The 27,090-nt window shown below is 41.0% G+C and overlaps 2 protein-coding genes across 2 annotated transcripts in view; one reads left to right on the plus strand and one right to left on the minus strand.

Moving 5' to 3' along the window:
- The window catches only part of RNF2 (ring finger protein 2), a 61,736-nt gene extending 58,137 nt beyond the window's left edge, over nucleotides 1–3,599 (minus strand). Inside the window, exon 1 of the mRNA XM_079935320.1 lies at nucleotides 3,405–3,599. The gene's annotated coding sequence lies outside the window, so the exon portion shown is untranslated. The remainder of the gene's footprint in view (nucleotides 1–3,404) is intronic.
- Nucleotides 3,600–5,281: 1,682 nt separating this feature from the next.
- NIBAN1 (niban apoptosis regulator 1) overlaps nucleotides 5,282–27,090 on the plus strand; it is a 236,244-nt gene continuing 214,435 nt past the window's right edge. Inside the window, exon 1 of the mRNA XM_079935300.1 lies at nucleotides 5,282–5,292. The gene's annotated coding sequence lies outside the window, so the exon portion shown is untranslated. The remainder of the gene's footprint in view (nucleotides 5,293–27,090) is intronic.

Consider the following 27,090-nt stretch of genomic DNA (forward strand, 5'->3'; position numbering starts at 1 on the left):
CTACACGCTACAGCATAGGAACAAAAAGAAATCCCTCTTGCAGAAGAGCCCCAAATCAACACAACTGTTGAAAACAAACGACCAAAATGCTTTGTTCAAATGTTATGGTTTGTTACTTCATTTAATAAAATGCCCTCATTAGACAATTTAATCTGAGGTTAATATCAAAAATAATTTTTCGGGCTTCCCTGGTGGCGCAGTGGTTGGGAGTCCGCCTGCCGATGCAGGGGACACGGATTCGTGCCCTGGTCCGGGAAGATCCCACCTGCCGCGGAGCGGCTGGGCCCGTGAGCCATGGCCGCTGAGCCTGCGCGTCCGGAGCCTGTGCTCCGCAATGGGAGAGGCCACAACAGTGAGAGGCCCGCGTACCGCAAAAAAAAAAATAATAATAGTTTTTCATTATTGTACTTAATAAATTGATTTTTAAAAATTATGACAAAATGGCAGATACGTAGAGAGAAGGAAAATTCAAGCAATGAGAATCTTTCTCAGAATTCTTAGTAACGTATGTATATAGTTCCTGAGCATCCAAGAAAAGGTATCACTAGCCCGAGACATATTAGTCCACTTCGGCTGCCTAACATCCATAAGACAAAAGAGAAGTGAAAAAAATTTTAAAGTTGAAAGTCCATGCCAGTTTCACTGGGGTTCCTCCACAAAGCATAGAAGTGGAGAGGGGGCCACCTACTCCCTTAGCATAATTCGGGGACTCATCACCTAGCTCCTGCCCATGGACATACTAACACCAGCTGCTACTTAACTGCCAAAAGTCCCATTACCACAGTCAGTATATCCATGTAAAATCAACCAAGCTATACACCTTACAAGAGACACCAGAGGACCCGTCTGACACATTAGGTAGACAAAGTGAAAGTCTGGGTGGAGGGGGGGACAGTGGGGAATAGACAGGATATCTGGATCTACAGAGAATGGACAGGGTAAATTTTACTGTACCTTTGTACCCAAATTATATGGGGATCTACTCACTTAAATGCAAATAAACATTCAATAAGTTACTATAATAACTTATTGATATCTTGAAAGATTCCAAAGAAATGAAAAACATCAGGAAATTAAATAACTAATGTCTGACGACAATGTCTGTCTTCCACACCATGCGTAACAAACATTAATTAAAAATCAAGTGTAGATCTGTATGCCCTCAGACTGTACATAATCTCACAGTATTTTTCCCTTTTTAAAAACTGCAAACTGTGATACATTGTCTAGTTTCCCCAGATTTAACAAATGAGTCGATACAAAGCTGTGAGGTGCTTTAAGTCACACCAGAAATGCTGCCGTAATTTTAATAAAGTGCATTTTAATGTTAACTCACTTTTCTTGCTAGAAGGAATTATGCTTCTGTGCTAATGTATAGAAAAGAAACTGTCACTGAAACATCTGGTTATATATTATTCATTAGACATATATCACCTTTACTCCAAAGACTGCATAATATAAACACAAATCACGAATAAATCAAATTAAAGAGACAGACCTGACACCACATGCTGCAGGTCAGTAATAGACAAATGAAATTCCAAAGATGTTTGCTGACCTGCTCCATATTTCTATCCACACAAACCTGGGAGCTAGCAGTCTGAGTGTTCCACACAGGCAGAGGAAAAAACTCAAAATTCGCAGTCTGTTGAATGTCTGCATTGCCTACAGTATATTAATGGTTCTAATTTAAAATCTTTCTATGCAGCACATTTGAGGACCATCAGCATATTTTTCTAATACTCAAGCGGACTAGCCTACTCAGGCAGTTTTCCTTCATAAATTCTCCATTTCACTCTCACAACTACTATAATTTACCTCAAATGTGTATTCCACAACGGTACCTGAAGGAAATTATCTCCAATCCTTAGAAAAAGTAAGGGGCCATATTTGCTGTGTTAGCCTTGGAAAATGGAGTCTTATATAACTACCCATTATTTTACTAAAAATCACATTAAATGTACAAACAAGATTTTAAAAGATACCTGTTGATTGTGACAAGTAGAAATTTTAGGGGAAAAAAGGAATAACCAAGAGTCATATTGCTGCCATTTAAATGCTTTATAAGTCAAAGGATGAAACACTCACTTTAAAACCAAGCTCTAACACCAATCTAAGTTATTAAAATACTCAACAACTACACTCTAATGCAAGTGAGGAAAGTAGATTATCTGCCAATTACACTAAGTATTCCAGCTGATCATCTTGGAACTACCAAAAGTAGACTGTGTGATGCAAATCACACACACATTAGTTTTAAACATAATTCTCAGTCTAAAACAATGAAACCATGTCTCAATTTTTTTACTTTTTAAAAGAAGTAAACCATATTACTACAATACCGAATGCAAAGCTACCCTTTTCACAGCAAACAAGTATCTTTACACACCTTCGAGAAACCTGACATTTTCAAACCATTTTACCACGTAAAGGTACACATTCTCTAAAACTTCTAACAGCCAGGCAATAGATACCCCAAAAAGATTCAAGGAGATAAGCCTATAATTGGTCTTAGGGGCCAAATAATCGGAATGAACCTCAAAGTTTTAGAGACCAATTTTTACTAACAGTATCTCTGGGAGCATGGATGCAACGTCTGTAGGAGGGAAATGATCCTGACAACCAGGACGAGGGCTCCCCGGCGACAGTCGGTACCAAAGACCTCAGCGTACACGACTGGGTTCAAAACGCGAAGCTTCCATCAGAAACAAACCAAGACACCCCCTCCCCCCACGACTCCTCCGGGGCAACCTCGAGGTTTCAGAAAGCAGCAACAGATACTCCCGAGCAAGCAAGCGGCAGTCCAGGAATGTTTTAACCAGGAGGGGTCTCCCCGCAGCCTACAGAGAACCCCGACGCCGAGGAGCGCCTCTACACTCGAACCCTGACTCCAGCACCCCGGGGGGAAGCGGGCTATTTGCATAAAGCGCCCCTACCTCACCCTCCACAGTGCGGACACACACACCCGGCTGCGAGGGGGAAGCCCGGGGAGGAAAACCCTGCATTCCACGCGGTTCGCCCCCGGAGAGCGGACGTGGAGAGGTTGGGGTCCCCGCCCCGGGAGGCGAGGGGGCCGCACCGCAGCCCCGGCCTCCGCGCAGAGGAGCGAGCGGTTCGCACGAAGGAAGGAATCCCCGAGATTCGCCCACGAGGTCCTCCCCAAGCCGGACTCCCCACCCCCGCCAAGACCCTCGAAGAAACGGGAACAATGAGAAGCCGCCTCCCCCGCCATCCCCGCCCCGAGAGCGGCCGGGGGTGGCGGCGCCATCTCTCCTCACACCCCCGCGAACACACCCCCCCCCCCGGCCCCGGGGCGGCCGTCAGCCTCCCGCAGCCACGCCGAGCTAACGCGCGACCGAGCCCGCCGCTTCCGCGCCCCTCGCCTACCCGCCCGCCCCGCTCACCGGCTCCTGCTCCAGTCCGGGGCTGCGCTAGCCGCGGCCGGAGCGAGACTCAGGTACAGGGTGCCGCGGCTGCCGGCGCCGCCGCACAATATGGCGAGCCTCGGCTTCCGCAATGGAGCTCGGGAAATACAACAGGGGCCGCTCAATATTCATGAGAGACCGAGGGGAAGCCGGCTCGGCCGGCGCAGCGGAGAGGGCGGGAAGGAACGAGTGGGCGAGGGGGCGGAGGCCCGGGACGGGGACGTGCACTGCGCCAGGAGGCCCGTGGCGCAAGGGGAGGGGGCGCCGCCGCGTGCTGCCAGGAGGACCCGAGCCACCGCCCCGCCCCGGGCCGTCCGGCCCCGCCCCCCGGCGCCCTCCGCGGGGCAACGGAGCCCCCGGCCAATGCCCGGATGACGACTGCGCAACTTCGTACTCGGCATTCTCTCTCCTTGAGGTCTCCTGACCCTACCTGTGACCCCCGTTAAGCCTCCCTGGCCGGCTGCTGGGGATCGGGTTCGGACTCCTGCTCTCGCCTGTGACTCCCTAAAACACAAGCAGTTAGTCTACCAAAGAGTATATAAAATGTGTATAAATTAAGCTACAAACTGAAGTAACGAAAGAGTTCCGTGAACTCAAGATATACTATTGGTGAGATGACCTGTTCTCTGGAAAAGGTAACCAACGCTACCAGATAGTTAATGTGAAGGCACTTGTGGCACGAAGGAATGGACTGCACTGGGGATTGGGCGAACTGGGTTTATAGCTTCCAATGTGTCTCTTAACTATGTGACTTAACTAAATTATATAATAGCTCTGGACTTTACTTTCCTCATTTGCAAAATGAGAGGATTGTGTTGAATGATTCTTAGGTCCTTTCCAGCTTTTGAATTCTGTAAAACTCTCTACAAGCAATGCCAAATAAATGGTATGAATTTACATAAGATTTTGGAAAAGCAAAGGAACCGTTCCAGCTGGTGTGTTCAGGGGAGATTTCCTGAGGAGCTCGGAGTCGAGTAGGACTGTGAGTGTTAGCTTTGGATAGGTAGAAAGAAAGAAGACAGGCATTAAAATATTAAACACAACAGACTGTGTGCCCTACCTAACAATCCATTAAGGTAAACAAGAGCAAAGACAGTGACTTCAAAACTGTCACTAACTATCTAAAGCTTTAAATAAGAAATGACAATTCTCAGATTCTACCAGCCCTTCAAGGTTAAGGTCTTTTTCCAATGTGGAAAAAAAAAAAAATCCAAATAATTAGGAATGCTTCTGCTTCTACAAGGTCCACTTTCTAGAGACAGGGCAGTTGCAGAAGCATCTCCCTTCTTTGTTCACAACTGCACATGTTCAATTAATGCTGCTCATAATTCAGAACGTTTTGCTTTAGTCAAAATGCTTATGAAAATAATGTGTGGTTAGTTTAAGAAATTCAATTGATGTTGAGGAAAGTGATCATCTGTAAAAAGCATAGGAACTTTACGGATAAAAGTTAAATATGGTACTTTAAAAAAATTCACAGGACAATTGATGGAAAACTTATGGGATATCTGGATTAAATGTGATTAAAAAGCTAGACCTCAGGCTAGCATCCTTAATATGAAAGACACTACTGACAAATTAATGGAACTCATTATCTATTTTATCTCTTACTCAGAAACTTGGACTGAGTATTATGGGCCTTCCCTGACTACCTTAATCAGGAAAGGCTGTGTTATGGTATAGTAACAAATCTCCGTGCCTTAACACAACAGAAGTTTATTGCTTGCTCATGCTTCATGTGAATCAGACTCATTCTATTTCAGTCACTCCAGGACTGACAGAGGGCTCCAGATTGACAGAGGGCTCACCATCTTGTAGCTGTATCACCCAGAACACAGCAACTGAGTCTCTGTGGCAGAGGAAGAAAGTGAGTAAAGAATCCCTTTGAACTTTTCACAGCCTTAGCTTGGGAAGGAAACAGATCGCTGATCACATGTCACTGGCCAAAACTAGTTACATAGCCTCCTCCATCTGCAAGGGGACTGAGTCCTTGAGCTGAGGCTGAACCGAGTTCAGAAGAAGTGGTGATATTGGTGGCCAATACTGACGTCAATCACCCTGACCCTACCAGTCAGCTTCTAGATATTATGAAAAAACTCTAAGAAGTTTTATTTCATAACACTAGCTCTTTTGAGTGGCTTCAAGAAAGGTATGCTTTCAAAACATAAACTCTCTGTACTTGTTAAGAGTTGATTATCATATAAATAGAATGGTCTTTCCATTTTTCTTCCCCTTTGTTTTAATTGTGTATTAAATCAATGTCAAGTCCATAGTCAGCCTGTCAATAGTGATTTGACATATCCAGGCTATATTCTTTTTGCTAATTTTTCGACCTGGCATGAGGGATACCACCCTGAAAAACATTTTCTACTAACACCCTGCTCCTTTGTTAAATGTACTAATTGGAAGTGATAACTGTATTTTAAGCAGGAAGACATTAAATTAATACTGTATAATACTAGATGAACTCTAGTTAGAAAGTTTCTTTTCCCTCAAAACTTCAGAAGTAGTACCCTGTTAATCACATGGTGAATTGGGTAGATATCTCTGATCACAAAAATCATCTCTTTACTGGCTTTCTGCTATGGTAATGCTACAAAATTAGATTAGTTCAGCTCAGTCAACTTTTACTGAGCATCTACTATGTGCTAACACTTTACCGAGTGCTTGGAATAAAGATATTAATGTAACTAGGGCACAAGTTCCTTAAGAGCAGAAATCTTGTTCACCAGCGTATACCTAGCACAATGCTTGGCATGTAATAGATGCTCCTTAAATAGGCGATAAGAGAATGAAAGACTGGGAATCTTTGATCCCAGTGTGTATATGAAATAGAATAGTTCATATGAGCTTGGTTTGCCTCACTTTACCACTTAAAAGCAGACTTTCCTATCAAGATTGCATTTAGTCCCCCAGAGGCTTTCTCTGTTTAGGCAGTGTGTCTCAAATGGAAATTCACGCCTGCCTATTCTATATCCACTCCATGGATTTCTTTTCAGCTGTGCTCCAAATATCTAATTGTTATCTGCTTATCTGAGATGAAAATTGCAGGCCACCAATAGTTTGTTAATAACAAGCTATGTATATATCACCGTTTACAGAACACTTTTATATCCATTATTTCACTGACTCTTCAGAACAGTTCTCCAAGGTATTATTCCTACTTCACAGAGGAGGGAAATGTGATTTCTGTGGTTAACTAACTCTCCCAGGCATTGAGTTCATAAGTGGCAGAGCTGAGGCTCAAACCTAAGTAATCTGACTCCAAGTCCAGTATACATTCCATTATGCCACACGTGCCTTCCCACTCTGTGCTGCATCTACAACTCCAGCATTTTTCTTCTTTCTAATGGGTAAGCAGTCTGAGGCAAACATCTCCAGAGCTTCCTCTCAACACTAGTATTTATTCCAGTCCTCAATGTGGTCTACTTTCAAGAAGCCAGAGATAATGCTAAATATAATAGTATATGAACCTGATCTGTTGACAAAAAACCATCAGGTTTTGTTTTTGTTTTCTTAGAAAAGTTACTTTAAGAAAACAAAATAAAATTAAAACTAAAAGGTAGGTTAAAAGACTGGAATATCTTGGGATTTAATCACTATATATATGTATATATAAATATATAAATATAAATAAATAAATAAATAAATAAATATATATATATATATATATATACTGTCAAAATATATCTTCTACCAGAATCTTTATTTGCCATCTTTTAGATGTGTTGTGCTTTCTTTGAAAGGGTCAAATTAAGTAGAAACATTGTAGAAAGGCCTAAAGAGACCTATAATTCAAGGTGGCTTCAGGAAGCAGGCAACTCAAGATTTACTACCTCTTCAGCTGAAAAAATATAGCTCTAGCCACAAGCTTTAGTGAAGTTTTTTTAATTTGTATTTCAACATAGTGCATTTCTTTTTGTGACACTTCCCTTTTGGTGTTTTAGTCCATTGTTCCTTTTTATATTCCTAAGACAACCAAAATAATTGGTGCTACTCTTAACTCTTCAGCTTAAACAGATTAAATGAGATGGGCTGGTAGAGCTTTTGGGGAGAACTAAACAATATTGCTATTTCCCTTCTATGGAGACTTGGAATGGTATTTTATATGTCCCAGATGTGGCCACATTCTGCCTAACATCTGTTAGTGCCTTTTAGTAAAATAATGAACTAGGATGTGTTTGAAAAAAGGCAAAAGAATAAAAGTTTTCATTCTGATGCGGCACAAATAGCCAACTGTTTCTTTGTAGTTAATAATGGAGGATATTATTGTGATATCCAACTTGATATATAAAATAAAGTATGATTTAATAATTAACTGGCTTTAGTTTTCTAATGTGAAGTAAGTTTATTCTATTCAAAGAAACTTTGCAGGGTTTTTCCTTTTAAAATGTTTACTGCAAGAGATGAGAACTGTGCCTTGGCATTGATCTAGGAACACCAAGAATAATCCTGGAAACTAGCAAGGAATAGATAATTAAGATCAAAACTTAGAACTAAAATGGAAATTTCTCTGGAAAAGAAGGCTGGAAGATCCCAGGGGAAAGTACAGATGAAGAGTGCGAAATATTTAAATCAAGTTACAGCTTGCTCAAACTGCCCTTGTGGACAATTTAATTTTTCCCACTTAAAACAAGCATGGAAGAATAGTTTTTGTGGGTGAGAGAGTGGAGGGTAAAGACATTTCTTATCTAACACATTTCTTGGAAATGTTTTTCAGTAAAGAATTTAAAAGAACTGCCAGATCCCAACCATACAAAGAAAATTTTGTTTTATTTTAGACCACATCAAGATGTAGAAAACCCTGCAGTATCCATTAGCCTTTAATAGTCCACAAAAGTAAACCATTGAAATATACATTGAATAACATACTGAAGTAGGTTACAATTCAGGTAAATCTGAAAACCATTCTGGTCAACCTAGAACACCAAGGTTTTATGTGTTACATCCAGGAAGAGATTTTTTCCTAAGGATTTTAGTCTGTAGAAAATTTTTTGTTTTATATTTTTTAAAAAATTTATCGAAGTATAGTTGACTTACAATAATAGTATATTATTTTCAGGTGTACAACATGGTATTTCAATATTTTTATGGACTATACACCACAAATATTATACAATATTATAAAGTATTGACTATCTTCCCTGTGCTGTACATTACATCTCTGTGTCGTATTTATTTTATAACTGCTAGTTTGTACCGCTTAAGCCTTTCACCTGTTTTGCCCCTCCCCTGCCCCCTCCCCTCTGGAAACCACTAGTTTGTTCTGTGAGTCTGTTTCTGTTTTGTTATATTTGTTCGTTTGTTTCATTTTTTAGATTCCACATAAAGGAAAACGTACAGTATTTGTCTTTCTCTGTCTGAGTTATTTCACTAAGTATAACACCTTGCAGGTCCATCCATGTTGTCCCAAATGGCAAGATTTCATTCTTTTTTATGGCTAATATTCCATTGTATATATTGTTTCATCATTTTTAAATAAACACATTTCATAAGTCATGCTTATAAGATCAGAATTGACTGTGGTTCCTTAAGAATTATGAGTTCTGCCACAGATGGAGTAAGATAAGATACGGGTAGCTGCAAATATATCTTCTTGTCATAGTATCCTGTTAGGTATATACGGGTGGCCTAACTCACCTGGTTGTGTCCCTCTCCAATACTCACTCATCCTCTGATCTAATCAGCTTTTGTTCTAGAACAGTATTGATGTTCAGAGTTAGTGGATTTCCAATTCCTTGACTTCTTGACTCATACATCCTTAGCTCCAGTTTCACTTTTGGACTTCATCACATTAGCTGCCCTGTTTTGACTGTCCCTCTCCTAAAATTCAAAAGACTTCTCTGGGCCTGAGCTCAACACAGCTGTCCTTTCTTCTACATGATCCAGTTCTTAGCTATTTGCCAACCTATTCATTTCCTGACTTGGCTCTTTAATTAGGCTTGGCCATATTCTCATCTAAGCCGTTAGCTTGTGGCTTCACACATAGTGAATGCAAATTACATTACAAGAAGATGTCACAAATATAACCTGTAGACACCATGTCATTCATGGTATAGAAAAAGAGCCATCTCTGTCAACAAACAGAAAATACAGACCTCTTCAGTGGAAAAGAACAGAGAAGCAATGAGGTTGCTATCTTTAGAAATGAATACTCCAGGAATGATCTTGGGTCAGGAGAGCCCATGTTAGGAATGTCATGTGATGTTATTGCAGCTACCCGAAGAAAAATTCTGACCAACAGGAAAGTTTGTTATTGGGGGACTTTCAGGTAGAACTGCATTTGGATGTTGATTTTAAAGTCTTGTCAAAACACAGTAACATTTCATACCAAGAGTAGAAGTTTAAAATGCTATATATTAATCCTAAATTCCAATTGGGACTCAAAGTTTGACTAGTTCTCAAACCACATTTAGTGTCTTTTCTCCCCAATTCACTTGCTTAGATTAGCAGTGTGCAAGTATGTCCCCCCTCCTCCCAGAGTGAAAGTAGCAGGAGGGCAAAATGTCATTACTCATCTTTCAACACCAGTCATTATTCAGCACTTGAAACAAGGTTTTATATATTTTATGTAGATATAGATGTAGATATTGAATATATATGTGTATATATGTATATATATATATACATATATGTTTCTGCCTTGCTCCTAAGATACATTTGGTATACCTTTAATTAATGATAACTACAGTTTTGTAAAAGCAGTCAATAAAAATACTTTATATATTTTACAGAAAGTATCTAACTTGATCATTACCATAACATTTAGAGAAATGCAAACTTGAATAGATATAATTTTCTACCTACCATGTTCAGGCAATTATAATACTCACTGTTGGTCAATGTTTATGAACACAGATATTGCACACTTTGTTGATGTTCATGAAAAATGACACAACCTCTTAAAAAGGCAATTTGGTCATTATCTCTCAAAATTTTAAATGTGTATATTTTTAGCCTAAGAAATCCAATTCCAGGAATATATCCTACAGAAGTACTCACACAGTGTACAAAGAAATATATACATGAACGTTAATTTTTGCATTGATTGTGTTTGTAAAAAACTTAATATAACCTACATTTTTGGCTAAACAAATTTTGGTAAATCCATACAGTAATATATCATATACCCATTAAAAATGAGACAGAGCTACAAGTACTGACGTAGAGAGGTATCAAAGGTATATTATCAAATAAAAGTTCTCGGCAATATGTTCCATATATCCCATTTTTGTAATACAGAAATATTTTTTAAATATACACCAAACTATTAGGAGGGATTGAGTATATTTAAGGAGAGGAGGACTTTAGAGGACTTTCAGTTTCTAAATTGTTTACTTTCTGTATTGTTTGAATGTTTCACAATGGAATAAAACATTGTGTTTTATCACAACAGTAATAAAGGTACAATTACATGCTTATCTGTTAAAAATGAGTGAAAATTTCAGCACATATCTACCTATTAGTAACTGAAGGACTGAGGTAAAGAAAACAATTGTTCTAGATCAGGCATCATCAACAAAACAAATAAGAAAACTAGAACTTGGGAATTCTTGACTTTCTAAGAGATCTGGTAGTGTAGTGGGCTTGAAACTCAGGAATTCAAATGGCTTGTCACTAGACCTCAGTCTCTATTCCCCTAAACATTCCTAACCCTACTTGATAAGAATTTAAGCTAAACAGGGACCAACCAATGCTTATAGAGCCCTCAAAAAGAGTCCTAGGACCAATATAATTATTTTGGGATTCTCTTCTCCTCCTACTAATTTATATCCCACAGTCTCTAAGGCAAATGTTAGGTGTCGTTTGCTATTTAGACTCCTTAGTTCTCCCTCAAGAAATTCCTACTGATTTAGCATGTGATTGCAGGAAGCAAGTACAAATTGTAGGCTGAGAATCAAATATTTGAATTTTCCATCTTATACATCTCTATTCCAGGGAACTTTTTCCCCAGACTCTTTGAGATCACCATATAGTAAAAAGCTTGGGCAGTATATTAGGGTGGGTTCAGGAGACTTGACCTCCCTCCAACTATGGCTCAAATGACCTGAGGGGTCACAGCAAAAAGTGCTATCCACTGAAGTTGGGGAAGAGTGGGGATGGGGTTGTGCAGAAATAGAGGGACTCAGGGACTGACTGGAAAGTACAGGTGGTTTTTCCAAAGTGGCCGAATGCCCAGAGCTGGAGCCAGAATACAATACACAGGCAAGGAGAAAGTCCAAGAAAGCAGGGCTTAGGATAATTTTAAGGGGGTGCAAGGCACCCAACCTGAAAGCTGAATCAGAGGGTCTGAAGCGAAGAACATCAGGAGTAGCTATCTCTCTGTCTCTTTCAGTTGAGAAGACGAGAGGTGAGGTGAGGAATAAGGGAAACGTACAGCATGGCTTATGTGAGCTGAGGCTGCAAATGGACACCCCGACCCTATGTCCTCAAGTTGCAGGTGGGCCAAATCTGAAGACAAATGCAAAACAGAGAATTACTGAGTGAGGGTCATGAGAAGCAGAGGGGCAGATAGGAAAATTAGTGATGATGCCCCAAAGTTGGAAGAAGCTCCTGATATAGATGAGACGAATCAGAGTGCGTGTTGAAAAGAGCCAGGGACAATGAGAGCTGAACATGTGATGACTGGTTTTCTCTTGGTTCTTCTAATCTCTCTGACCCTCTCTAGCTCAGTCTCTTTTGTGGCTTCTCATCATTACCCCAAACTCTAAGTTTTGGAATGTCCCAGGGTTTAGTCTTAGGACCTTATGTCCTCTTAATTTATATCCCTTCCCTTGGTGATCCTATTCAGCCTATCCTATGGCTCTAAGTACTACCCATATTGACAACTCCCCATTTTCTCCAAACTATGAACTTCTGTAAGTTTCTGGAAACTTGAGGACCTCTCCAAACTTATGTCCAACTCCCTATTCAGTCTCTCCACTTGGATGTTCAATGGGCATCTCAAACATAAAATGCCTAAACTGGACTTCATCTTTGAAATGTGAACAAAGAAAAATGTGATTGATAACTGTCCTTTTATTTGTAGCTGTAATGTCTATATTGCTCTGCTGGACCCAGTTAAAAGAAATTCTTCTTTCTAATTACTTAAAACCATTTAAATAACTCAAATTTAAAATGAATGTTTCAAGTATATTCACATACATGTTCATTTATACATTCCCTTAGCAAGAGTCGACAAATAACCAGAGTCAGTAATTCAGAGACAGAAGACATAGATAGACCCTATCCTCAAAGAACCCAGCATCTAGTAGGGGAAACAGACACATACTAAATGTGGTGAGGCCAATAAGAGAAAGGCCACAGAAATAATTCTCCCTCGACCGCCATTATTAATTACACACTATGGAACAGCGTTTTCTCTCATAAGACTCCACTCTTGGCAATATCGGCTTTAATCCTAGAAGTTGGAAGAGGTGTAGGCAGAGTCACAGCTGTGCTAATATCCAACAACCTCATAAACTTTGTATGTGTTAGGCACCGTGCTAAGTATTTTATAAGCATCATCTCATTTAATCTTTACAACAAACCTATGAGGAAGTTACTATCATCATAACTACCATTTTATGGATTAGAAAATGGAAGTTTAGGGAGTTCCCTGATGGCCTAGTGGTTAGGATTCTGGGCTTTCACTGCCATTGCCCAGGTTCAATCCCTGGTCAGGGAACTGAGATACCACAAGTCACACGGCGTGGCCAAAGAAAAAAAAAGAAAAGAAAATAGAGGTTTAAAGCATTTCAGTACTTGCCTAAGGCACCTCAAGCAATAGGGTGTGCAAATTCATGTCCTTAACCATTATTTTAAACTGCCCTCTCACAACTGGTGGTCCTGCTTTAATTAATAAAAATGGGGATACATTTTTTTGGATATTTGTACTAAAATAAGAGAATAAACGTATGAATAATCGAAATAGTGAATATCCAGTACACTTTAGTAATAATCCCCAATTACTAAACATAACTGGATAAAAAGGACTATAGCATAGGAAGTTGTGAAATGGTGGTTCAGTTTTTCAAAGCTCATAGAGACACAGCAAGGATTGATCATTTGAAGTTTCCCACTGATTGCCTTTGGAGACAAGTTCTGAGTTCTAAAGCACATTCTGTGTGAGCTAAGAATGGAAAAATCATCAGACTTGCAAAGGCTAAAAGAATAGAAGCCAAAGTCTATAGGAATACAGTCTTCCAAATTTATTATCTGTTATGCATTGATTTATCACATGTGGCGGGAATTTAAAACAGATGTGTGTTTTGTGGAGGAGACTATCCCATGACAGGGGAGAGGAATGTGACCTCAACTTGAAAGTAAAGAATCAGAACTTGTACATGGTTCAGAAGTTTCCTTTTATGCTAGTCATATAATGAAATAAAAGTTCTCCAATCATCTTTTCAAATTAACTGGGACTTCATTTCTTAATCTGGAACTTGTTGAAACTTCTGGCTTTTGAAATGCAGTTATTTTCATTGAAATGCAATTATATTTGAAAAATATTTCAAAGATCTAAGATTTTCTGAGTAACTTTTACTTAATCTAAAGCAAAATATCCTCGGAAAATACAGCTTTGATATGTAAATATTTACACATCCCTATTTTCTCTGTTCTCATCTGTAATTTCAGACATCACATTTCAATAGCTAGAATTCAATAACACATCTTTGTCTGACATCTGCTTTTTTTTTAACTGAAGCTATAAAGAAGTCTATTCTTTTCAGATCACATTTAAGTACCGAAAGTAATTTCATTTTAAAGATTATATCTAAGGAAAAAAAAGATTCTTTTCTACATTAGCCTAACATATCTACCTACAGTTACATAAACTTTCTATTTTTCAATACTTCGAAATTATTCGTAGAGATTTCTCATAATAAGTGTTTTAGTTTGGAAACAGTCTTGAGACAAAAAATGCACAATATAGAATAACTTTGTAGTCATTCGTCTAGTTTTGAGGGAAAATTATCTTAAAAATCATTAGTTAAGCAAAAATGCTTTTCTCAAAAGTACCTGTGATTTAGCTTTCAGTTTATTTTTACTATCCATTTATATGATCAGATAAAATTTTAAAAATAATTCATCAATTTAGACAGTTTTTATCACAGGAGAAAAACTCAAGACAACTGATCATACTGTGGAGACGTCCACATGTGCACACATACATGTATATTGAACGCCAAAGAGAGTTAATTTGCTCAAAGCTAGAGTGATCATTGACAGTCTAAGAAAAGCAGAGAAGGAAGGTCCCTCTCCCTGTAAGAAGTTATTGAAGGAAACTAGACACATGCCTGGAAGAAGCTACCTGAATTTCTCATTGCACGTCTATAAACTGCCAAAACGATTTGTTCATTTGTTTAACTTTCCTCAAACATGTATTGAGTACTCATTGTGTTCTGGACATTCTTCTAGGCATGAGGGGGAAAGAAAATGAAAAAGATGTATAAATGATATGTCTTGCTTAACAAGCTTAAGGTTTCTTAAGGAGGTAAAAGTGACATGCAGTGAAATGCAATACCTGGTAAGTGTACAACTGGGTGAGCTTTAACAAATGTAACCATGTAACCAACACCCCAATCAAGATATAAGACACTTTCATCACCCCTAGAAAGTTCCTTTATGTCCTCCTTCAGTCAATCTCCCTTCCCAAATAGGCAGTCATGTTTTGATTTCTATCACTATGGATTAGTGTGTCTGCTCTTGAAGTCACATAAATGGAATTATACAATACATATTCTTTTGTGTCTGATTCTTTTACTCTGTCCAATGTTTTAGAGATTCATCCATATTGTTGTATTAGTAGTTCATTCCATTTTATTATTGAGTAATATTCCTGTGTATAAATATGCAACATTTTTTCAAAAATCCATAACCTTGTTGATGGACATTTGTGTTTGTTTCCAGTTTTTGGAGTAAAGCTGCTATTAATATTCTTGGTCAAGTTTTTGTGAATTTATATTTTCCTTCTCTTGGATAAACACCTAGGATTGGAACTGCTGGGTCATTAAGTGGGTGTATAATTTTATAAGCTCCCAAACAGTTGTCCAAAAAAGCTGTACCATTTTATACTCCCATGAGCAGTGTATGAGAGTTCCACTTGTACCATACACTTGCCAACAACTGATGTTGCCAATCTTTAATTTTAGCCATTTTAGTGGGTGTGAAGTAGAATTTCAATGTAGTTTGAATTAATATTTCCCCAATGACTAATGATGTTAAGTATCTTTTCACGAGCTTATTGACCACTTGTATGTCTACTTCTGTAAAATGTCTGTTCAAGTCTTTTGCCTATTTTTAATTGGGTTTTTAAATCCTTTTATTTTTTATTTGTAGGAGTCCTTTATAATGGTATAATGATATAAGTTCTTTATCAGGTATATGTATAAGAATATTCTCTCTCAGTTTTTTAATAGACTTTATTTTTTAGAACAGTTTTAGATTAACAGCAAAACTGAGCAGAAGGTGTAGAGAATTCCCATATACCTCATGCCCCTACACCTCCTCCCTCACTATCAACATTCTGCACCCAAAGTCCATGGTTTACATTAGGATTTTCTCTTGATGTTGTACATTCATTGGATTTGGACATACATCCACCATTATAGTATCATAAAGAGTAGTTTCATACGGAGTAGTTTTAATGCCCTAAAATTCCTGTATACTCTCCCTATTCATCTCTCTCTTCCCTGAACCCCTGACAACCACTGATCTATCTACTGTCTTTGTAGTTTTGCCTCTTCCAGAATAGTTGGAATCATACGGTATGTAGCCTTTTCAGATTGGTTTCTTTCACTTAGAAATATGCATTTAAGATTCCTCCATGTCTTTTCATGGCTTGATAGCTCATATTAATATTTCAGTGTCTGGATGTACCAGTTTATTTATCCATTCACCTACTGCAAGATATCTTGCTTGCTTCCAAGTTTTGGCAATTATTAATAAAGCTGCTATAAACATCCATATACAGGTTTTTGTGTGGACATAACTTTTCAACTCATTTGGGTGAATACCAAGGAGCACAATTGTTGGATCATATGATAAGAGTATGTTTAGTTTCGTAAGAAACTGCCAAACTCTTTTCCAAAATGGCTGCATCATTTCGCATTCCCACCAACAGTGAGAGTTCCTGTTGCTCCACATCCTCACCAGCATTCGGTTGTTAGTATTTTGTATTTGGGCCATTCTAATAGGTATATAGTGGTATCTCATTGTTGTTTTAATTTGTAATTGCTTAATGACACATACTATTGATCATCTTTTTCATATGCTTATTTGCCATCTGTATATCTTCTTGAATGAGGTGTCTGTTTAGGTTTTTGCCCATTATTTAATTAGATTGTTCTAATTAAAGAATTTGGTATATACACACATTGTGAATAGATTGACACTATCAAGCTAATTAACGTAGTTTCTATTTTTTGTGTGTGTGGTAAGAATACTTAAAATCAACTGTCTTAAAAATATGGACTGCTTCTCGAATTTGCATGTCATCCTTGTGCAAAAGCCATGCTAGTCTTCTCTGTATCATTCCAATTTTAGTATACAAGCCGCTGAAATGAGTACTCAAGATTTATTTTTTCCACACATTTTTTCCGGTTATTCCAACACTATTTGTTTAAAAGGCTTTCCTATCCCATTGAATTGACTTGGCACCTTTGTATTGATAAATATTCAATTAACCGTATATGTGTGGGTCTATTTTTTATTTCACTGTTCTGCTTTACACACACACACACATTTTATTTTATGACTGTGTTGTATAATCCAGGCTGGATTCATTATTATATTTTTACTATAATTTACATATTATATTTATTATAATTATATTCATTTTAAAACTCTATTTTAAAAAACTAAAACAAAAACATTTTCATGGCTTCCTAAAAGTGTTGTGGGCCCTAGGCACTGTACACTCTGATTAAGGATAATTGGCTGTGGTAGGGATAAAGCTAGCTTCTGCACCCGTAGCCATGTCAGAGACTAGGCACAGGGGCCTATGAAATTTCTCTGTGAGCGCAGGCTGGGCTTGTAGCCCCCGAGAGCAGCAATTATCTAGTAACCTGTGATAGGTTACTTTTAATACAGTATTTTCATTTTGTTATCCCTGACCCTTCAGTAAAGTCTTTTAAATATTATGATCCTGACTTAGTTGGTCTATGGGGAATTAAGGAAAATATCTTTATCAGTCAGCGTTCTTGGTTGTAAGCAACAGAAGCTGACTTTAGCTGACGGAGTGGGAAAGGATTTTTATTAAAAGGTATGAAGTAGTTTACAGAATGGTTGGAATATTTGGAACATTAAACTCAAGGCTAAGCTTTTAGGAAGAATGCCCAAAACCACATTCCGTGAGCAGGTCTAATGAGGAAAATGTTGCCACCACCAGGCACTAGAAGTTACAATTTACCCCATTGCAATTTTGTGCCAGGAAAGCAGTTGTACTCTTACTGCTATAGTCATTAGCCCCAATGTATTATTTGTGCCAAGAATTCAATCTTGCAGCCCAGAAAGTCAGGAGAATAGGGGATTCTCAATTTCTCAAGAAACCAAAGATACCACATAATATATATACTCAAGGAGCTCACAGTTTCTGAAGGAGACAAACATATGCACAACTACTAGTAAAGCCATTCTCCTCTTTAATATTAGTGAAATGCTGTGGGAGCAGAGAAGAGAATACAATTTCAAACAAGGAGAATTTGAGTCTTAGATCTTGAAGAATAAGCAGGATTTTGGTAAGCAGAGAATGAAACATTCCTGGATAAAGGGAACCAAGTGGGCAGGTAAGCAGAGTTCAATTGCACGGTGTATTTGAGGAACTGTAAGTGGTCTACTGTGGGTGGTGGAGAGGCTGCGGTGAGGTGTGAGGCTGAAGAGGTTGATGACTATTATGTCGTGTGAGCCTTACTTAAATATGAGCTCCGGAGTTCAAATTTTACTCTGGAAAGCCCATTGGAAGTTTTTGAAAACAGGAAGTAATATGGTACTCAACTTCATCACTGTGCTTGAGGTGGATTAATTATCCTAGGTTAGAGGAACAGTAAGAGACGCTGGGGAAGTGATACAAGAGTTAGATGGACTTTGGACTAGCTTACTCCAAGGTGTTTTCTGACCATAAGACTTGATCATTGGAGAGAAAAAGACAATTGGCAGAGATAGCAAATACTGGCCAAAGTACTTCAGGAATAAGGTAAAGAGAACCTGGACCTGGTGGTAATAGAGGGCATGGAAAAGAATACACACATTTGAGAGACATATTTGAGAAAGAAAACCTGTGTTAGTGTCAGACTGAATGTGAGAAGTGAGAGAAAGGAGTCCAAAAATTCCACAGGGTGCTTGAGAACAGAATACTCAGAGTCAATGTTCAGGAAGAGCTATGGCCCTGAAGTCGGTGGATTTGCTTGGATGCTTCTGAAAAGAAAAACTCTTGAGCTCTATTGTATTAAAACAGCTTTGTTTTTTAAAACTAGTGGAGAAAGCTTTAGCCCACCAGGAAGCTTGTCCTTCCCCAACAGATGGAGTTACAAAGCTTGAACTTGGTCCGGGGCAACTCTGTTCCATAGCAACTAAACCTAGCAAGAGACGTAGCCATGAATTAGAATGGGATCCGGAATGTAACCCTTAAGTCCTGGTGTTTTGCTTTGTTCCCTCTGAAGATTCTATTCTAGATATGTTAATTTTGTTCTATCATTCCTACTGCCCCCTTTGCCCTTACAATTCCCAATCCTCTCTTTTATAAGGCTACCACTTTTCATGTCTTGCACCTGGGAGAATACTAGTACCCATAAGGGAAGGTCAGAGAGGGTGTTCATTTGTGAAAAGGATAAAGAATTTTATTTCAGATGAGTTGAGTGTGAACTAAAGGCAAGAAATCTAGGTGCAAATTTCCAGCAGTAGATAGAAAACACAGATCTGAGCTCAAAAAAGAAATTGGAAATAGAGGTACAGATTGCAAAGTCCTGGTCAAAAGCTGAGAGTTAAAGTTGCTGAAGATTCCAATGGAAAGTGGTTATAGAGAGAGCCAGAGGGCTCTGCTGTGAAACTTGGAGCTTGGTCACCTCTATTCAGTGTAGGGAGGAAAAAAGAGTGAAAGGATCCAAGAACAAAAGAGGCAGTGAAGACAGATGAGAGAAAATCCAGGAGACTGTAGCCTCATGAAAGTGTTAGACCTGCGCGGTCTCCTAGGAGTTTCGACTCGCCCAGGAAACAACAAGAGTCGGAAGTCGATGCAAAACGCAAGAGGTTTATTGAAGGCCGGTGCACCGGGGTTCCTTGGTCCTCACGCAGGAGGTCGAAGAAGGAACCCTTTTGGGCGCGAATATGTCAGTTTTATAGGTTCCCACTTCCCCGTATGTAAATTATAGATTTGGTTGTGTTCTCCTGCTGATTGGTCCCGGCTTAGGCTCGGACCAGAGAGGGAACTTGTCCCCAGCTGTCTGATTGGTCTTTGACAGACACCTATTTTGTTTATCTCCCTCCTTCTCCCCAGCTGCCTGATTGGTCTTTGACAGACACCTATTTTGTTTATCTCCCTCCTTCTCCCCGGCTGCCTGATTGGTCTTTGACAGACACCTTTTTTACATTTTGTTATCTCCCTCCTTCTCGGAAGGGGGCCGGACATCCTGGAAATTCACCCATTGTCTAAGCAGCCCCTATTGTCTGGAGAGTTCTTAATCATTAGCTGGAACAATGTCCCTCGAGTCCCACATTCCCCCCTTTTTCTTGTGACTATTGATTCCAATCATGGAATCTCAACCTTCTGTTCGTAAACTTTGGTACTGTTGTCTTAACATTAGAACTTGTACAGTACTGATACGTTCTCTAATAAATGCTATCAAGCGATTTAGAACACATGGTCCAAAAGTTAAAATCAACAATAAAACAATAAGAGGTCCCAACAGAGTAGAGATTAAGGTGGTAAACCAGGGGGACTTATCAAACCATGATTGAAACCATCCTTTTTCGTTCTCTCTCTCCCTTTGCCTTTTATCTAAGCGTTCCCTTAGTTTATCCATGGTTTTGGTAATGGTTCCTGAATGATCAATATAAAAGCAACATTCTTCTTTTAGAGCGGCGCATAATCCCCCTTCCTTAAGAAACAGCAAATCTAGGCTGCAACACCATTTCTGAAAGTGAGGTGAGTGATTCCTTTAGTTGAGTTATGGAACTTTCTAATGCTCGAAGGTCAATGTCTACAGCCTGTCTTAAACTTGCATAATACTGGGGTTGTTGTATGAGGGCTGTGGTTCCTGTTCCTATCCCGGCAGATATTCCTAGTCAGTCAGTAAAGGCAGTAAAACCAAAATTATAAGTCTTAGGTTCGTAGAAGCTTGAGTTTGAGCGGGTTGTCGGTTCTTTGGGCCCGCCATCCTGATGATGCCGTCGCTGGTGCAGCCTTCACATGTGAAGCATGGATCCAGGCAGCGATGCCGTCCACTTTTATGGCCGTTGGGGTGGTGAGGAGGACGGTGTATGGTCCTTTCCATCGAGGTTCCAACGTCTGGGTTCGATGCCGACGGACGTATACGGAGTCTCCGACTTGGAAAGGATGAGTTTCTCCCGGTGTTCCCGGTTGGTAGGCCTTGGCGAGTTGGGACCATATTTCTTTCTGGACCAATTGGAGTCCCAGTAGCCTAGCATATAAGTCAGTGTTATTTTGACAATCAGGTTTTATTTCTTTTCCTAAAGTGAGGAGGGGAGGCGGGGCACCATATAATATTTCAAAAGGAGTAAGATGGTATCGGGAAGGTGTATTTCTAACCCGGAATAGGGCCAAAGGAAGGAGCACCGTCCAATCGGTACCGCCAGTCTCCAAGGACAATTTAGTTAGGGTCTCTTTTAGAGTCCTATTCATTCTTTCTACCTGACCTAAACTTTGGGGTCTATAGGCACAATGTAATTTCCAATCAGTCCCCAAATATCTGGCCACATCCTGACTTACCTGGGCGACGAAGGCTGGACCATTATCAGACCCTATTACCTTTGATGCTCCAAATCGAGGAAAAATTTCTTCTAAAATCTTCTTGGCTACTACAGCAGCTGTTTCTTTCTTTGTTGGGAAAGCCTCTATCCATCCTGAAAAAGTGTCTACAAAAACTAAAAGGTATTTATTACCGTACCTTCCAGGACGCACTTCGGTAAAGTCCACTTCCCAGTAAGTTCCTGGGCGGTCCCCCCTGAGTCTCTTTCCAGTTTCAAGTTTCCCTTTGTGAGCATTTACCTGTTGACATGGGACGCATTCCTGCACAATTTGTTCAGCTAATTTTGTCATTCCAGGGGTTTCGTACCCGGCTTTTTGTAACAAGGCTACCATCTTTTTAGTCCCCAAATGTGTCCATCTGTGCATCTGTTGTAACATGGATTCTGCTTGCTGAGGGGACAAAGTTCCTTTTGTTGTGGCCAGGATGATTTCTTCATCGCGGCCTGGTTTTTCAGGAACTTTATCTGACAGTCCTAAAATGACTTCTCCCGATGCTATTTCTCGGGCCACTTGGTCAGCCATATTATTTCCCCTAATTATTGGGGCATTTCCTTTTTGATGTCCAGGGCAGTGGATGATACTGACTTTAGTAGGAAGCATGAGTGCAGTCAACAAAGCCACGATTTCGTCTTTGTTTTTAATTTCTTTGCCACCTGAAGTTAGTAGCCCTCTCTGTTGGTAAATGGCACCGTGGATATGAGCGGTAGCAAACGCATATCTACTGTCTGTGTAGATGTTTACTTTTTTTATTCTCTGCCATCTCTAATGCCCTCGTCAGGGCAATTAATTCAGCTCGTTGGGCTGAGGTCCCTTGTGGTAGCGCCGCTGCCCATATGACTTGTTTTCCGTCTACCACGACTGCCCCAGTTCGACGCTTACCTTCCTCCAGGAAACTGCTCCCATCCGTGAACCAGGTGAAATCAGCATCAGGGAGGGGCAGGTCCATCAGATCCGCCCTACTGCCGTGTGCTGCGGCTAATACTTCCTGACAATCATGTATGATGGTGGAGCCTTCCAAGTCAGGATCAGGTAGCAACGTGGCTGGATTGAGTCCTGTGGCTGGAGCAAACTTGATGCGATCTGAGTTTAGCAACAGGGTTTGGTAATGGGTCATCCTGGCATTAGTTAGCCACCTATCCGGTGGTTGACGGACTACATTTTCCAGGGCATGAGGAGCTGTTATCGTTAGATTTTGTCCTAAAGTTAAGTTTGTCAGCATCTTTGACTAGGATGGCCACTGCAGCGATTATCTTTAAACAGGTGGGCCATCCTGATGCCACAGGGTCCAATTTTTTTGACAAATAAGCAACTGGGCGATTCCAGGGACCCAATTTCTGAGTCAATACTCCTTTTGCAATGCCCTTATTTTCGGCCACATATAAATGAAAAGGTTTGGTTACATCTGGCAGTCCTAGGGCTGGAGCTGAAAGTAAAGCTCGTTTGATTTGGTCAAAAGCCCGTTGTTCCTTATCGCCCCAAACGAAAGGAGTGCTGTTTTTGGTTAGGCGGTACAATGGGGCTGCCAGCTCAGCAAACCCTGGAATCCATAGTCTACAGAATCCAGCCGTCCCCAAAAATTCTCTAACCTGCCTGGCGTTTTTGGGAGCCGGAATTTGGGCCACCGTATCCTTTCTGCTCTCCGTGAGCCATCTTTGCCCCCCTTTTAATAGATACCCCAGGTAACTGACCTGTTGTTGGCATATTTGTGCTTTCTTGGCTGAGGCTCTATATCCCAGGGTTCCAAGTTCCGTTAACAGTTTTTCAGTACCCTTGATACAATCTTCTTGGGTCTCAGCAGCTAATAAAATATCATCAACGTATTGGAGTAATGTTACCTGGGGATTTGATTCTCTATATAATGCCAGATCCTGATGGAGGGCTTCATCAAAGATGGTCGGGGAGTTCTTAAATCCCTGAGGTAGCCGTGTCCATGTCAGCTGACCAGACATTCCCGATGTTGGATCTTTCCATTCGAAGGCAAAGTAGGGTTGGCTCAGGGGAGAGAGTCTTAAACAGAAAAAAAACATCTTTAAGGTCCAAAACAGTATACCACGTATGTTGAGGTGGAAGAGTGCTCAGGAGGTTGTAAGGGTTTGGAACTGTGGGGTGGAGGTCTGCCACCCGTTTGTTTACCTCTCGTAGATCCTGCACCGGCCGATAATCATTTGTTCCTGGTTTCTTTACCGGCAGGAGAGGGGTGTTCCATGCTGATTGACATCTTATTAAGATGCCCAAGTCTAGTAGCCTCTGTATATGGGGACGGATACCGTCTTTGGCTTCTCTACTCATGGGGTATTGACGGACTGTTATTGGGGTGGCAGTTGCCTTGAGTTCCACTAGCACCGGGGGCCGATTTTTGGCCATCCCCATTCCGGCAGTTTCTGCCCAGGCTTGAGGGAACCGAGTTACCCAATCAGTAACATTAACTCGTGAGGATGAAGGCTGCTCGTATAATTTATATTCATCTTCTAATTTCATAGTCAATATTTGAAGTAACCTTCCCTTATTATCAGTTATGGTGGGACCTTCTGGCTGAAAGTGAATTTGAGCCCCTACTTTGGAGAGTAAATCTCTTCCCAGCAAAGGATAGGGGCATTCCGGAATAATCAAAAATGAATGGGTTACTCGTCCAATCCCAAGATCTACTGTCCTTCGTGTGGTCCATGAATATTGTTTATTCCCAGTGGCTCCTTGTACCCATGACCTTTTAGTGGAGAAGGACGGAGTGCTGGGCTCCGGTATCTACCAAAAATTGAACAGGTTCCCCCTCCACTTTAAGAGTTACCCGGGGCTCGGGGAGAGGGTTCGAGCCCTGACTTTCCTAGTCTTCTTCTTTCAATGTTAAGATTTTGTTTTTGGTTGGCCTTCCTCCATTCTTTTTCTTAGGGCATTCTCTCGCCCAATGTCCTTTTTCTTTACAGTAGGCACATTGGTCCTTGTCTAATGGCTGCCTTCTGTCTGCCGTTCGCTCTTCCTGCCTATTTCTATCCCCTATATTTCTTCCTCCAACCACAGTGGCCAGTATCTTACTTAAATTCCTCTCCTGTCTCTTATCCCGTCTTATTTCACGGGCTTCCTGCTCTTTCTGCTTTCTTTCTTCCTTCTCTTCCTCTGTTTCTCTTTTGTTACATACTTTATCTGCCTCTTTTACTAACTCCTGAAGCGAAAATCCCTGCAAGCCATCTAGCCTCTGTAATTTCTTCTTAATATCAAGGGCCGCTTGATCTATGAAAGCCATTGCTATAGTAGCCCTATGTCCCTCCGAAGTTGGATCATAAGGGGTAAAGCGTCTAAAGGCTTCCATTACACGTTCCAGGAACACAGTTGGCGATTCCTGGGGCCCCTGAGTTACTTCCCTTACCTTAGCCAAATTAGTGGGCCGTCTGGCCGCTCCATGGAGACCCGCCACCAGAGCCTGGCGATACATTTTCAGGCGCTCCCTACCTTCCGGGGCATTGAAATCCCAGTTTGGCCTGACGAGTGGGAAACCAGCATCAATCTCGTTAGGCAGCTGGGTAGGTTGCCCATTGGCGCCTAATACATTTTTTTTTCTGGCTTCTAAAAGAACCCGTTGCCTCTCCTCAGTCGTTAGGAGAGTCTGGAGCAGCTGCTGACAATCATCCCATGTGGGCTGGTGGGAGAAAACGAGATTCTATTAAAGCGGTAAGGGCCTGTGGATTTTCGGAAAAAGTTGGGTTATGCATTTTTCAATTATAAAGATCTGCAGAGGAAAAGGGCCAATATTGGAGAGGTCTATTCCCTTGGCCATCGGGGGGGCCATATTCTCTAAGAGGTAGGGCAGTGGAGTCCAGGGAGATTGCCCTCCGGCTCCTAGTGCCCACTGAGGAACCCCTTTCTTCTTCCATCATGGATGGTTCCCTTGGTGCCGAGGGCAGTGGAGCTGGGGGTCCTCTAGGTGGTAGGGGATTCGGGGCCGGAGGATAAGGGGGTGGGGAATCCAAAAGCAGCAAATCGGACTGCGGGTCAGGATAAATCGCCTTCGGTAGATCCGGGGCGTCGGGTAGCTTCTCCGTGTTGGGGTTTTTCTTTAAGGCTAATATCTCCGACGCTGCTGATGTATGCGCGGACGTACCTGTTGAGGAAACAAAGGGCCGGACCCACGGAGGTGGGGAGAGAATTAAATCTTCCCAGACCAAGACATATGGTACTTGGTCTGGATGTCCGTGGGGATCTATATTAAATATCTTAGACTTCAGCAGCTTAATCTTGTCTAATAAAAAGGATCCTTCGGGGGGCCATCCTATCTGAAATGTTGGCCATTCAGAGGCACACAAAGTCTGCCACTTTCCTTTCTTTACCTCTACCGAAAAATTATGGGCTCTGGCCCGAACTTCGGTCCAATAGCTTAGGGTAAGGGAAAGAGGAGTCGTCATAGTTTGTCCCATTGTCGTCCGTCAGAGAAGAAGAATAGACCACAATACAGAAACAGTTAAAACTCCACGAAACACATATACGTATGGGCCACCGCGAGCTCGCTTCAAAACCGAAACTTCTTCAGATGGCAGTTACCACCAAGGGAACTGCCGAAACCGAGTGAAGGGGAGACAGAGTTTGCCTCTCCTTCCAGATGAGCCACCAGGGCGTCCCCTAGGGCTCATGGACGCCGGCTATTAGCACGTCTGCCTAGCCAGAGGTCCGATACAGATTCCATAATAAGCCGATTCTTACGGCTTTCCTCCGATAATGGCCCACAAAGAACAAGGGACAAACAGACAATCAAGCTCGAGCTTACCTGGTACCTCCAACTCCCGATGTTCTTGTGGTCCGGGGCGAGTGGAATCCCGGACGAGCCCCCAAATGTTAGACCTGCGCGGTCTCCTAGGAGTTTCGACTCGCCCAGGAAACAACAAGAGTCGGAAGTCGATGCAAAACGCAAGAGGTTTATTGAAGGCCGGTGCACCGGGGTTCCTTGGTCCTCACGCAGGAGGTCGAAGAAGGAACCCTTTTGGGCGCGAATATGTCAGTTTTATAGGTTCCCACTTCCCCGTATGTAAATTATAGATTTGGTTGTGTTCTCCTGCTGATTGGTCCCGGCTTAGGCTCGGACCAGAGAGGGAACTTGTCCCCAGCTGTCTGATTGGTCTTTGACAGACACCTATTTTGTTTATCTCCCTCCTTCTCCCCAGCTGCCTGATTGGTCTTTGACAGACACCTATTTTGTTTATCTCCCTCCTTCTCCCCGGCTGCCTGATTGGTCTTTGACAGACACCTTTTTTACATTTTGTTATCTCCCTCCTTCTCGGAAGGGGGCCGGACATCCTGGAAATTCACCCATTGTCTAAGCAGCCCCTATTGTCTGGAGAGTTCTTAATCATTAGCTGGAACAATGTCCCTCGAGTCCCACAAAAGCAAGGGAAACAGTTTCCAAAAAAAGAGGATCACAGTCCATATTGGTTAAAGTTTTTTAAGTTTAAGAGGTTTGCCAATAACACGGAGGCCAAAAGAAAGACAAAAAAATAATATAGAATTCAATTAGGCAGAGAGGAGATTCTTACCAAGTCACAGTAACATCTAAGGTTGTAAAATATGTTGTTTAAAAGGAAAAAAGGGTCTGTCTGAGGGCATATGCTCTGTCTGTTGGGATCTTCAGCAACTCTAACTCTCAGTTTCTGACTAGGACTTTCCAATCTGTATTTCTTTTTCTAACTTCCTTTCTGATTTCATTCTGTGTTTGATATC

Source organism: Stenella coeruleoalba, assembly GCF_951394435.1.
Source record: "Stenella coeruleoalba genome assembly, chromosome: 1".
Classification (NCBI taxonomy): Eukaryota; Metazoa; Chordata; class Mammalia; order Artiodactyla; family Delphinidae; genus Stenella; species Stenella coeruleoalba.